Below are 11895 nucleotides of genomic sequence, written 5' to 3'. Positions count from 1 at the left end.
CAAGGCTGGGGTGCGGTACTCGGGAGCCTTTGGTTCCAGGGAAAATGGACCATAAGGGAAAGTCACCTGCCAATAAATCTGTTGGAAATAAGGGCCATTTACATGGCTCTAGTTCAGGGAAAGGACAGTCTGCAAGGAAGACCAGTCCAGATTCGCTCTGACAATGCGACAGCAGTAGCGTACCTCAATCATCAAGGAGGATCTCACAGCAAGAGACTGATGGAGGAAGTAACTCCCATTCTAAGATGGGCAGAACCCCATCTCCCAGCATTGTCAGCAGTATTTGTCCCAGGTGTACTGAACTGGGAAGCGGATTTTCTCAGTCGAAACACCATTCAGGAAACTGAATGGGCATTACACCCAGAAGTGTTTCAGACAATAGTGAACAGATGGGGTCTACCAGAGATAGACCTCATGGCGTCTCGTCTAAACAACAAAGTTCAGAAGTACGGATCGAGAACAAAGGATCCCGGAGCGGTCCTTGTAGACGCACTGTCAGGAGAATGGAAATTTCGTCTGGCATATCTGTTCCCTTCCAATATCTCTGTTACCCAGAGTAGTGAGAAAAATAAAGCAAGCAAAGGGAGCAATAATTCTAATAGCTCCAGCCTGGCCAAGAAGGCATTGGTACACAGATCTACTGAGAATGTCCGTGGAAGCACCGATACTGCTCCCTCAACGTCCAGATCTGCTAATGCAGGGTCCTTGTTGTCACAGTCATCTGGATCGTCTGTCTTTGACGGCATGGCTGTTGAAACCTCTATCTTGAAAGAAAATGGATTACAGAAGACTCTTGTGTGGGTGCACTCTTATTTTAAATTTGTTAGTATGAGAGGATTAAAACATAACTTTTATTAATTCATTAATTTAAGAAAAAATCCACACTTAAGTTGTCCACCACAATTAATTAAACTAAATATATTGATACACATATATACAGTTCAGCCCGTCAGCATCTCTGAGAAATGCCATATCTGATTATTGTGGCTGATCAATCTCGAAAAGTTGGGGTGAGTATAATCCACGGCCAACCATTAAAATTTAGAGAGCGAGTATTGAAAGAAATTGATCAGCAAAAAAATAGGAAATGTTCTGGTTAGTCTATGTTATTAGACTTCAGGAGGGATGTAGACACTCTGGCTCTACACCCTGATCCTATCCCACCAGCACAAGCTCTGCTTGTATTAATTGGACCTCCAAGGGTCATTGAACCAAAAAGTTATCAGGAGTATAGATCCTTATTAGCATTGACCAATGTCAAATCTGTGACATGTCAGGGAAGACGGTACTTAGGAAAGGTAGCGCAGATTACTGGAGTAGGCGAAAGAAATGATTGGAGGAAAATGTGGTGATCCTGCTGTTGGCTTAGAGTCGAGAAGGTCATGAATTACAACACTGGGTATTCTCTGGGGGTCACCCTCACAGATACTGACCCAGCCCACCACCGTTTTGCTTCCAAGATCGGACGAGATCGGGCTCTGCCGGTGGGGTATGGTAGTAATTGATTGGGCCTACTATGGCCGACTCACCAATGAGAGTGCACCTAAACAAGAATGAGGAGAGAGATAGAGGAACGGGGCGGATCTGCTGTCTATGTTAGGCACAGGATATACCTGTGGATCATGGATGAGAGTCCGCAGATATATAAAGAAATGAAAAAAGTGAAGGGACTGAAGGAGAAGGCCAGAAAAAGAAACAGAGAAAACGGGAGAGAAGAAAAAAAGGGGGAGAGAGGAAGGAGAGCTAAATGAAGATTGTGACAAATGTCAGCTTGGTATCACACCAAGTTGTTGTCAAAAACAAATATTAATTAGGTATACACCCAAGTAACTGGCAATGTTGGATATATTCGGTAGTTCCTCTATTTCAATAGAGAGGGTAAGTGTTGGTGCATAGGCCCTGATAGGTGCTAGTTGTCACACTTATTCACACATATGCTGCAAAGACACAAATGTGTAAATGCTATGTAAACCTTGCAGCATGACAGATGAACATAGTGATATTCCTGCCTAGATCCCTAGATAGGCCTAAATATGACACTTTATACAAAGCTACAGCACTATAACATCAGACATGGTGCACAGGCATTAGGGTAATCCACATTCTCAGATATGTTTGGGAGTACCCCTATAAACAGTATAACAGGTAATGGGGTAGGCAGGCCCCTGCAACAATGGTTGACTGGATACTTATACACAGTGCCAGATTAAGGTCCTCATGGGCCTGGAGCTGAAATTCACAAAAGGCCTATTGTGTGCTGCCAAAGGGGGTGTGACCAGCATGGTGGGGGTGTGGCAACTGATATGAGGGTGTGGTCTGTACCGCAGGGTGTGGCTAGCACCACGGAGGACATAGCTACCCACCTACCTTCAACCACCTCAATCTCCATCCCTTCTTTGTTTATGTTTAGCATACACCACCTGTTATATTATTGACCACTGAATTAAAAAAAAAAATACATAAAAATACATAGCATACGGTATGAGCCGAAATTCACATTATAGCACATGGTATGAGCTGAAATTCACATTATAGCACATGGTATGAGCCAAAATTCACATTATAGCACACGGAATGAGCCAAAATTCACTATATGCCACATGGAATGAGCCAAAATTCACTATATGCCACCTGGAATGAGCCAAAATTCACGATATGCCACACAGTATAAGCCAAAATTCACGATATGCCACACAGTATGATCCAAATTTCACAATATGCCACACAGTATGATCCACAATTCAGGAGCAGGGAGAGAGAGTGACAGCAGGGACAGTGAAAGTGACAGCAGGGACAGGGAGAGTGACCGCAGGGACATAGGGAAGCAGGGGTTGTCGTCGTCGGCGGAGGAGCCCACATGCAGCAGCGGTGACGGCAGTGAGAAGGAGGCCTTCAGTGCGGCGGCGGTGAGGTCCCTCTGACCGCTGCCATTTGTGGTCAGCGGCGGCCGGCTGTGAGTCTAGTGCCTCACAGGTCCGGCGCTGTACACACTCGCATAGTCGGCGTGGGCGCCAGGGCTGCCATCAGAGATTGTGGGGCCCGGGACTGACTAAATAGGCAGGGCCCCCCTGCGGAAACACACATATAACATGCAGGTATAGGGCACACTGCACACAGGGACATGTAGTACATACCTCCCAACTGTCCCGATTTTCGCGGGACAGTCCCGTTTTTTGGGGTCTGTCCCGCTGTCCCACCCGCGGGCCGCAGTGTCCCGCGGTGGGGGGGGGACAGTTGGGAGGCTCAGTCTCTCGCTGCCCTGCTTAGCAGAGCAGCGGTGAATAGACGCTGTGCGCATGCGCACAGCGTCTATTCATTGTAGACAGAGGGAGAGGGGGCATGCCAGCGGCTCACGGAGCGCTGGGCATGCCCCCTCAGTGATGAAATCGGGGGCGTGGCTCGCGATCGCGGGTCTTCCCGCGAAGCCACGCCCCCTTTGCATAGACCACGCCCCCTTTTCGGGAACGCGCGCGGCTTCGCCGCGCGTGTGTCCCTCTTTCAAGGCTGCCAAAGTTGGGAGGTATGGTAGTATGACATGTAGGTCTAGGACACGCTGCACACAGGAATATACAGTATAATATGTAGGTATAGGACACACCGCACACAGGAATATACAGTATAACATGTAGGTCTAGGACACGCTGCACACAGGAATATACAGTAGAACATGTAGGTACAGTACAGGACACGACACACACAGGAACATACAGTATAACATGTAGATCTAGAACACGTTGCACACATTACAGTAAGATAGTTATCTGGAGATCTAACTCATCATCATACAGTGGTTTTATTAATTCCATTGAGCTACATATATTTTAGCACCTAATCTTCTCCTCAGCCAGTAACTGTGTTATGTTCTGCGCATCAATGTTGCCTCTATGCAGCCCTAGTTGCGGCCCTGGCCAAGGGAACGAAGGATGTACATTTCTCTAGTGAAAACAAACCACCACCAATTAAACATACTATATACACAGTAGAACCAAACCCAACCCAAGAAAACAGCATGGAGAAACACATCCAAATCATAGTTGCCTACCCTCCCTCATTCTGCAGGAGACTCCCTGAAATAGCAGCAATCTTCCTCACTCCCTAAATAGACCAGCAATCACCCTGATTGCACCTTAACCCTATTATGTAGCTGTTACATTCTTAGGGAAGAAAAAGAAATCAGAGATACTAAACATCTTAGTGATATTTGGTGGACCCCTTTCTTTGAAAGTAAAGCGTTCATAACCATAACCAGAAATAACGACACTGAGACTTGAATTTGGCAGAAAATTGCTAGCTATTTATTTGTCCCTAACCATTGGGAAACCTGTAATAAAGAGATTAATTTAATATGCCGCTCCAGCTGGCATATGGTGGCGGCCCAAAAGAACGGCTCACTTAATCTAAATTAAACTTAAATAACTCAACCCTATAAATTTACTAAAAGCTTACCATAAACCGGTAATAGGTGACAACTCAACCCCCAAAGTGACTACCCACCGCTCCTGGGTGCCCTGCCGCTGCCTTCCCGGACGGGTGGTCAAGCGGCCATAAGTCGATGGAGGTGAGTGCACCTAAACCACAACCAACTGTAAAACACTACAGTTTTCTCTACCATACGAAACTGCCGTTCTTTTCCGCCAATAAATAGCCAACGAAAACAGCCAACAACTTAGAGCCAAAGCACCACGTGCCACAATTTCCAACTACCAGGGCGGGAGGGTGGGAAACCAAATCACCAAGAGACTTAAAATGGCTTCGCCCTCCCTATATATATCAAGCCCTCCCCTTAAAGAAGGCTGTACTTTCCTTACAGCTAGGTCCACCCCTCCCCAGATGTTTAACTCTTTTCTCTCCTATGCAGTCAATACTCTCTTCTAAACATCTTAGTGATATTTGGTGGACCCCTTTCTTTGAAAGTAAAGCGTTCATAACCATAACCAGAAATAACGACACTGAGACTTGAATTTGGCAGAAAATTGCTAGCTATTTATTTGTCCCTAACCATTGGGAAACCTGTAATAAAGAGATTAATTTAATATGCCGCTCCAGCTGGCATATGGTGGCGGCCCAAAAGAACGGCTCACTTAATCTAAATTAAACTTAAATAACTCAACCCTATAAATTTACTAAAAGCTTACCATAAACCGGTAATAGGTGACAACTCAACCCCCAAAGTGACTACCCACCGCTCCTGGGTGCCCTGCCGCTGCCTTCCCGGACGGGTGGTCAAGCGGCCATAAGTCGATGGAGGTGAGTGCACCTAAACCACAACCAACTGTAAAACACTACAGTTTTCTCTACCATACGAAACTGCCGTTCTTTTCCGCCAACAGCGAAAGACTCATCCCAAAAGCCTTTCGCACCGCCACCATAAACCTACCCTAACTCCTGCAGAGCGAAACCTAGATCCTCCAGAAAAAACATCATCCCCTCATTGGATAGATGTACTCCATCGCGCCGGAAAAGGTGGCTGTCTCTGAACCGTATCCTCGGGTGGCGAACCACCCTCCCACCGTGGGACAGCACCCACTTTGCCACCGCTCCGTTCACCTTTTTCCGGGCCTCATCAATCTGGCGACCATCCGCCACACCCCTCCAACACAATCTCGGCACCATCATTGAAAAAACCAACACACAATTGGTCCATGCCGCGGTCACCCTTGCCAGATCCTGTATCATGGCCCACCGCAGGTCCAAGGATGTCCTCTTCCCCAAGTCGTTGCCACCTAGATGGACAACCAAAACCTTAGGGACTCCATGCTTGCTGGCCTGACTCACTAACCTACTCCTCAGCTCACCCCACATCATTCCTCGCCAGCCAAGCCATCTGACACCCTGTACTCCAAGCAATGCCTGAGACCCTTCCGAGGCCACAAACCTGGCCGCCCAGTAAATGTAAGAGTGGCCAACCACCCATATGGGCAAATAGTCTTCGAACCATCCTGAAGGGAAAAAGAGGGGTAGAATTGATTACTAAGAGGCTTAGTAATTGTTTAAACTGAAGGATCTGCCAAAAAAGAAAACTTTAGATCTCGCCATTGCAGCAGTCACGGCCTAGCCGACTGCACCATGTTACGTTGCCAATTTAGAAGTGCAGTTAAAGACACAAAGGGGGAGGATCAAATAAAATTAACGAAATAAAAACAGGGGGGGGGGGGTATAAAATGGGAAACACATGTAATAACTCAGCTGGAGGTGAAACGTAAAGACCTGCTGAGGGACTCTGATTAGACCAAATTAGCCGAATTAAAGATTAGAATTCAGTCCGTCAAGTCAGGCAAAAAATCGCAAATAACTCCAGACCCCCGCTGCCGACTCATGCCGGCAACGGCGAGTAGCTAATCCCTGAGTAGGATAACAAAAGGGGGAACAAACATTAACAAACGCACAAATCCATAAAACACAGAACTGAAACAGCATAACGAATTGCAATTAACAATGCCCCAAGCGCCGGGCTCCCTCTCACGTGATGGGGCGAATATATCGCTTGTAACTGGACGACTTCCATCGCCCCACCGCCTGGATCTCAGTTCTGGAGAAACCCGCCGCAGCTGCCGACGTCGCCGCGCCTATCCGAAAGGAATGGGTACCGAAAGCGGCAGGGGAGAGGCCTAAGCCCGTCAGACAGCGACCCAGCATCCACCGGAACTGGTATTTTGTGACTGGCAGCCCGTCATAATGCAATAGCCATGACCCCTCCTTAGCGGGTCGCACTCCCACATATTGCATTGCCAGACCCACTGGGCAAACGCTTTCTTCTAGCGCTGGAACCATCGTAACCCAGCGCCCTCTCCCCACTTGATCCGTCTTGGAGCGCCGCAATCTGCACAGCAAGGACCTCTCACTCACAACCACGTCGCCGACCAGCATGCGCGATTCCGACCTCTTGGAAGGCGCTACCAACTCAGAAACACGAAAAGCCCCGTGGTAAGCCATCGAGAAGGCTAAACGGAACAAAAGCGCCTCAAACCTGGACGACGCTACTCGCCCCACCGCTTCGATGACGGCCGGCAACAAAGCCGCATCGATGGGCCGCCTCCTATCTGGCGGCGTCGGCGCAACCCGCGCCCACCCTTTCATAGCCTTCCGTAGAACCTCGCTTTTCGTTACATCCGGGACGCCTCGCAGCTTGCAAAAGAATGAGACGCCAGCCAGGTACCGGGACACCACCGCTCGTGACCTACCGGAAACGTAGAGCTGCCACATAAAAGAAAGCATCAGCCGATGCTTGCTCTTACCTTGATGCTGACGACCCTGGACAAACTCCTCCCACTCGCTCCACGCTTGTTCGTACGCCTTGAGCGTGGCCGGCGCTACTGACCGCAACGCTAGACCTTCCAGTCCGGCCCGATCACCTGCCAAACATAACCAGGACAGTGAAAACCCTGCTCTTCGGCCTCGGGTGCCAAAACCCAAAACCTCTCCCACTGTCCCCGCGACAATGCATCTGCGATTTCGTTTTCCAAACCGGGAACATGCTGCGCCCGGAACCATAGATTCCTACGCAAGCATGTCAGAAGCAACTGCCCGAGCACCCTCAGAACCACTAGCGATTTCGCCCTCTGGTTATTAATCGCATGCACTACGCCCAGATTGTCGCATCTGAACACTATGCTGCGATTAGCCAACCGGTCGCCCCAAACTTCCAGAGCTACCATAATGGGAAAAAGCTCCAGTAGCAACAGATCTCTTGTAAGCCCCTTACTATGCCAGCTTTCCGGCCAAGATGCCACACACCACGATCCCTCCAGAAAACAACCAAAACCATAGGCACCTGCGGCATCGGTAAACAGCTGCAACCGGTCGCTGTCTACGGCTGGCGCTTGCCATATGCTCACCCCGTTAAAATCCTCCAGGAACGAAGCCCATACGGCCAGATCCCTTTTTAATTCAGAGGACAATCTAACGAAATGATGAGGCCTGGCACACCCCGCCGATGCCCTTTCGAGCTTCCGGCAGAAAACCCTGCCCATCGGAATTACCCGACAAGCAAAGTTAAGCATGCCCAGCAAGGACTGCGCCTGACGCAACGTGACCTTACGCGAGCCTTTGAACCGGCAAATGGTTTCGCGGAGCTTTGACACTTTGTCCTGAGGCAATCGACACTCCCCCGCCACTGTGTCAATTTCAATCCCCAAGAACGATAAACAGGAGTCCGGACCTTCCGTTTTGTCCCCGGCTACAGGAACACCGAAGTGGTAAAAGAGAGCCTGGGTGCTAAACAACAAATCGGCGCACCTTGTGTCGTTCGCCGGACCCGCGCATAGGAAATCGTCTAGGTAATGTGCCACCCCGTGGCCGCCTGACGTCGACTCCACACACCAATGGAGAAAAGTGCTAAAGCGTTCGAAAAATGAGCATGAAACGGAACATCCCATCGGCAGACATTTGTCGATGAAATACTCCGTCCCAATCCGGAAACCCATGAAACGGAATGAGTCAGGATGCAATGGCAATAATCGAAAGGCTGACTCAACATCGATCTTAGCCATGAGGGCCCCACTCCCGTAGCTGCGGACCATCTCCAGCGCCTCGTCAAATGACTGATACACCACCGAGCAATACGCCGGTGGTATTGCGTCGTTGACCGATGCCCCTGGTGGGTAAGACAGATGCTGTATGAGCCGAAAAGCGCCCGGGGTCTTCTTCGGAACCACCCCGACCGGGGAGATGACCAAGTCATCCACCGAGGGTGATCTAAAAGGCCCCTCCATCCTGCCCAACCTGACCTCCTTATCTACTTTCTCCCGCAGGACAGTCGGCAAAGCCCGTGCAGACTGGAGGTTTCTCTGTGCCCGCACTGATACCTCGCTTGCAACAGGCAAGCGAAAACCAAACTTAAAACCGTCTAACAAAAACTTGGCATCCGTTCTATTTGGATACATATCCAACCATTTGCCCATCGTTTCCAACTTAACTGGCGTTGGGGCTCTGCTGAGCGGTCCCGCTCGCGGCCTGCTTCGAGTAAGTCTGCTTTCCCCTGCTACCCTGTCGCCCCCTTTTGAAACAAGAGGAGGCTGGGTGGGCTCCTCCACAATGCTGGCAGGAGTGACGAAACCGACACTGCTTGCCATAGGAACATGTTCCGCTGTTAAAAGCGAAGCATTTCCCCCGAGTAGCAGACCGCCCGCCGCCGCGAGCGGCCAATCCGCCTGTCCTGGCAATTCCTCCGTCCGCGACCGCCCCTTGGGCTGATGACCCCGCGCGACGCACACCAGTTCCCTGTTTCTGGGGCTCCGCCTCCTGTTGTGATGCCCGGGTCACTTTGAGCCAGACCTCCACTTCTTTGAAACCAAAATCCATGACCCGCAGCCCATCTTGTTTCTCCCGAAACTCTTGGTCATATTGCCGCCATTCCGAGCCCGCGGACGTGCGCTGCATGTCATGCACGAGATGCAGGTACCGGATAATATTCATGTGTTCTTCCGGCCTATCTTCCAAATAGCATGCCGCAAACACCCAGAAACCGGCCAGCCAATTATCAAAAGACCGGAAAGCTTCTGTCCCCATGCCCGTCTTAGCGGCCGCCGCTTTGTAGTCTCTCTTCATGGCCCTAGTCAAAACGAATAAGTCCACGAAGTCACCCCTACGTATCTTCTTGCGGCAGCTATCTCGCAGCCCCCTCATAACTGCGGTGTACTCGCAGCGCACTACCCCCGGCAGATCGCGACGCTTCTTTGCCCTACGCTCCTCTACACTCATTCGCCTGTGTCGCTTGCGCCTCTTCTGCTGCTTTGCCGCCCTTTTGGCAAGTTTCTCGGCCTCCCTCCTTGCCCTAGCAGTACTATCCGCGTCGGACGCTTGTGACGCCAAAGAGGAGGATGAGGAGGAGGATGAAGAGCTACGCGAACTCGAGCTCGCGGTGGAATTTGAAAAAGACTGCACCAACTCACCGGATGCCGTCGACCTCTCCGACTCAGATTGTTCGTCGACTTCATTCCAATCCTCGTCCACCGCGAAGTCTGCCGAGTCCGTTTCACCTTGGTCCTCTGTGGAAGACAAAACAAAAGAGGGCCCGGCCCGCGCGTGCGGCGCACGCCGGGCACCCCGTGTGTAATGCGCAGTGCCCGAGCCTCCCTGCCGCTCGCGGTCTGGCTCTAGCTCCAGCTCCGCCGCTGCAGCCCCCAGCTCTCGGCAGGCTCTTGACATTCGCTGCGCCGCTGATGACCTGACCTTGTCTGACCCCCTGCGCCCTGCAGCTCGGCCGGAATCCGCCGTTGTTCTGGGGGAGGCCACTGCAGCTAATGGCACAAGAGCCTGCGCCACCGTGGCCAGTGCCGACGCTATGGCCCCAGGGGAATCCCATGCGGCACGACCCCCGGAAATGCCGCCCGAAGGACGACCGGTCCTTGGTTGGGCGCGAGCCCGCGCCCTTTGACCGCCCGACACTCCCCGGGGGTCCCGCCCCTCCTGTTCTGACCCGAAGGCAAGAGCGCCCCGGCCTGCACAGAGGCTCTCCCTTTCCGATCCTTCCTCTTCCCTATCCAGGGAAGGAGAAGAATCCCCTAATCCGGGGGAGGACCCGCTGACTTGTACAGCTGCCTGGGCCGCGGCCCTGCGGCCGCTGACCCACTCTCTGTCACTCCTCCTGCCGCGGGCCCCGCCGCGTCCGGCGACAGTGACAGGGACCTGCTGCCCTCCCGTGCGTGCTCCCCCGCGTGTCACCTGACCCGCGGAGGGCGCACCCGGATGATGTTGGTGGCCGCCCCTTGTGACTCCTGCTGTGCCCCCTTCGCTTATATTTCTAAATATGCCCCCAGCGCTGCCTCCCTGAGGCACACGCCGCACCCCCCTCAACCTGCCTCTCCCCCGGCCGGACTCCGGCATCTGGGGAGAAGACGAGGTTGCTGCGATCCTTCCTTGTTCAGCTGGCGCCGCTGCGCGCGCACGTGCGCGGCAAGCGGCGCCCGGAGCGAGCGTGGGCGCGCGCGCACCGCGAGCGCGCGCCCCACGTCCACCCGCCAGCTGCCTCCCGGCCTGCTCCTCTTGCCTGGCCGCCGCGCGAGGCTCCTGACTAGTCCCCGCGCGGCGACCGCCAGCTCCCTGCACCCTCCTCGCCTCCCGCCCGGCCCGAACAGCCGACCGCGGCGGGGAAGGAGAGACTGCCTCTGCCGCGCCTTTGTGTCCCTCGCCGCGCACACGCGCGCGCCCGCGGGCGCCCACCATTAAACCGGGCTCGGCGGCTCCCGGCGGGGACGGCCGCCGCCCGCCAACACTCGAGCGGCCTGCGGGGACCCCTGGTCCCCCACGCCGCCCTCGTCTGGCTGGAGTGTCCGACTCGGCACCCGGCGACGAGTCAGCCCGGGCCCCGCCATCGTTACCTGAGGGGGCGCCTGATGAGGCCCTAGGGGACGGAGCCCCGTCCACCCCACCGCCCGCCGCCGCCTCAGGGCCCGCTCGTCCGTCCGACCCACGGAACCGAGCCGGGGCCCTTAGCATGCGCTGGGGGCGAGAGGACATATCAGCAGCCTTTGTATAAAAGCAAGGGACACCCTGGGCTACTGGGGAGGAGAGCACAATAAGGAGGCAGTATATCACTGTGAACAGCAGGAATACCAAATAAAACAAAAGTTTTTGCTGGCACTGCAGCACTCACCAAACCAAATCACCAAGAGGCTTAAAATGGCTTCGCCCTCCCTATATATATCAAGCCCTCCCCTTAAAGAAGGCTGTACTTTCCTTACAGCTAGGTCCACCCCTCCCCAGATGTTTAACTCTTTTCTCTCCTATGCAGTCAATACTCTCTTCATACATTCAAATGGGACCATCAGCGCCATTTCCCTGCATTGGTTATAAGGCACAATGATTCCTATGGCTACATGCATTTTAAATAAGGTTTCTCATGTCCACTTACAGTATATGGAACCTCTTGTAAAACACAATACACAAAGAAATCCT

At 52.6% G+C, this 11895-nt stretch overlaps 1 pseudogene; it reads right to left on the bottom strand.

Moving 5' to 3' along the window:
- Positions 1 to 1384: 1384 nt before the first annotated feature.
- LOC134968370 (5S ribosomal RNA) lies at positions 1385 to 1503 on the bottom strand (annotated as a pseudogene).
- Positions 1504 to 11895: the final 10392 nt, after the last annotated feature.

This window comes from Pseudophryne corroboree, chromosome 10 (assembly GCF_028390025.1).
Source record: "Pseudophryne corroboree isolate aPseCor3 chromosome 10, aPseCor3.hap2, whole genome shotgun sequence".
Taxonomy (NCBI): Eukaryota; Metazoa; Chordata; class Amphibia; order Anura; family Myobatrachidae; genus Pseudophryne; species Pseudophryne corroboree.
The sequence above is the reverse complement of the archived record's forward strand: the minus strand, read 5'-3'. Positions and strand labels throughout refer to the sequence as shown.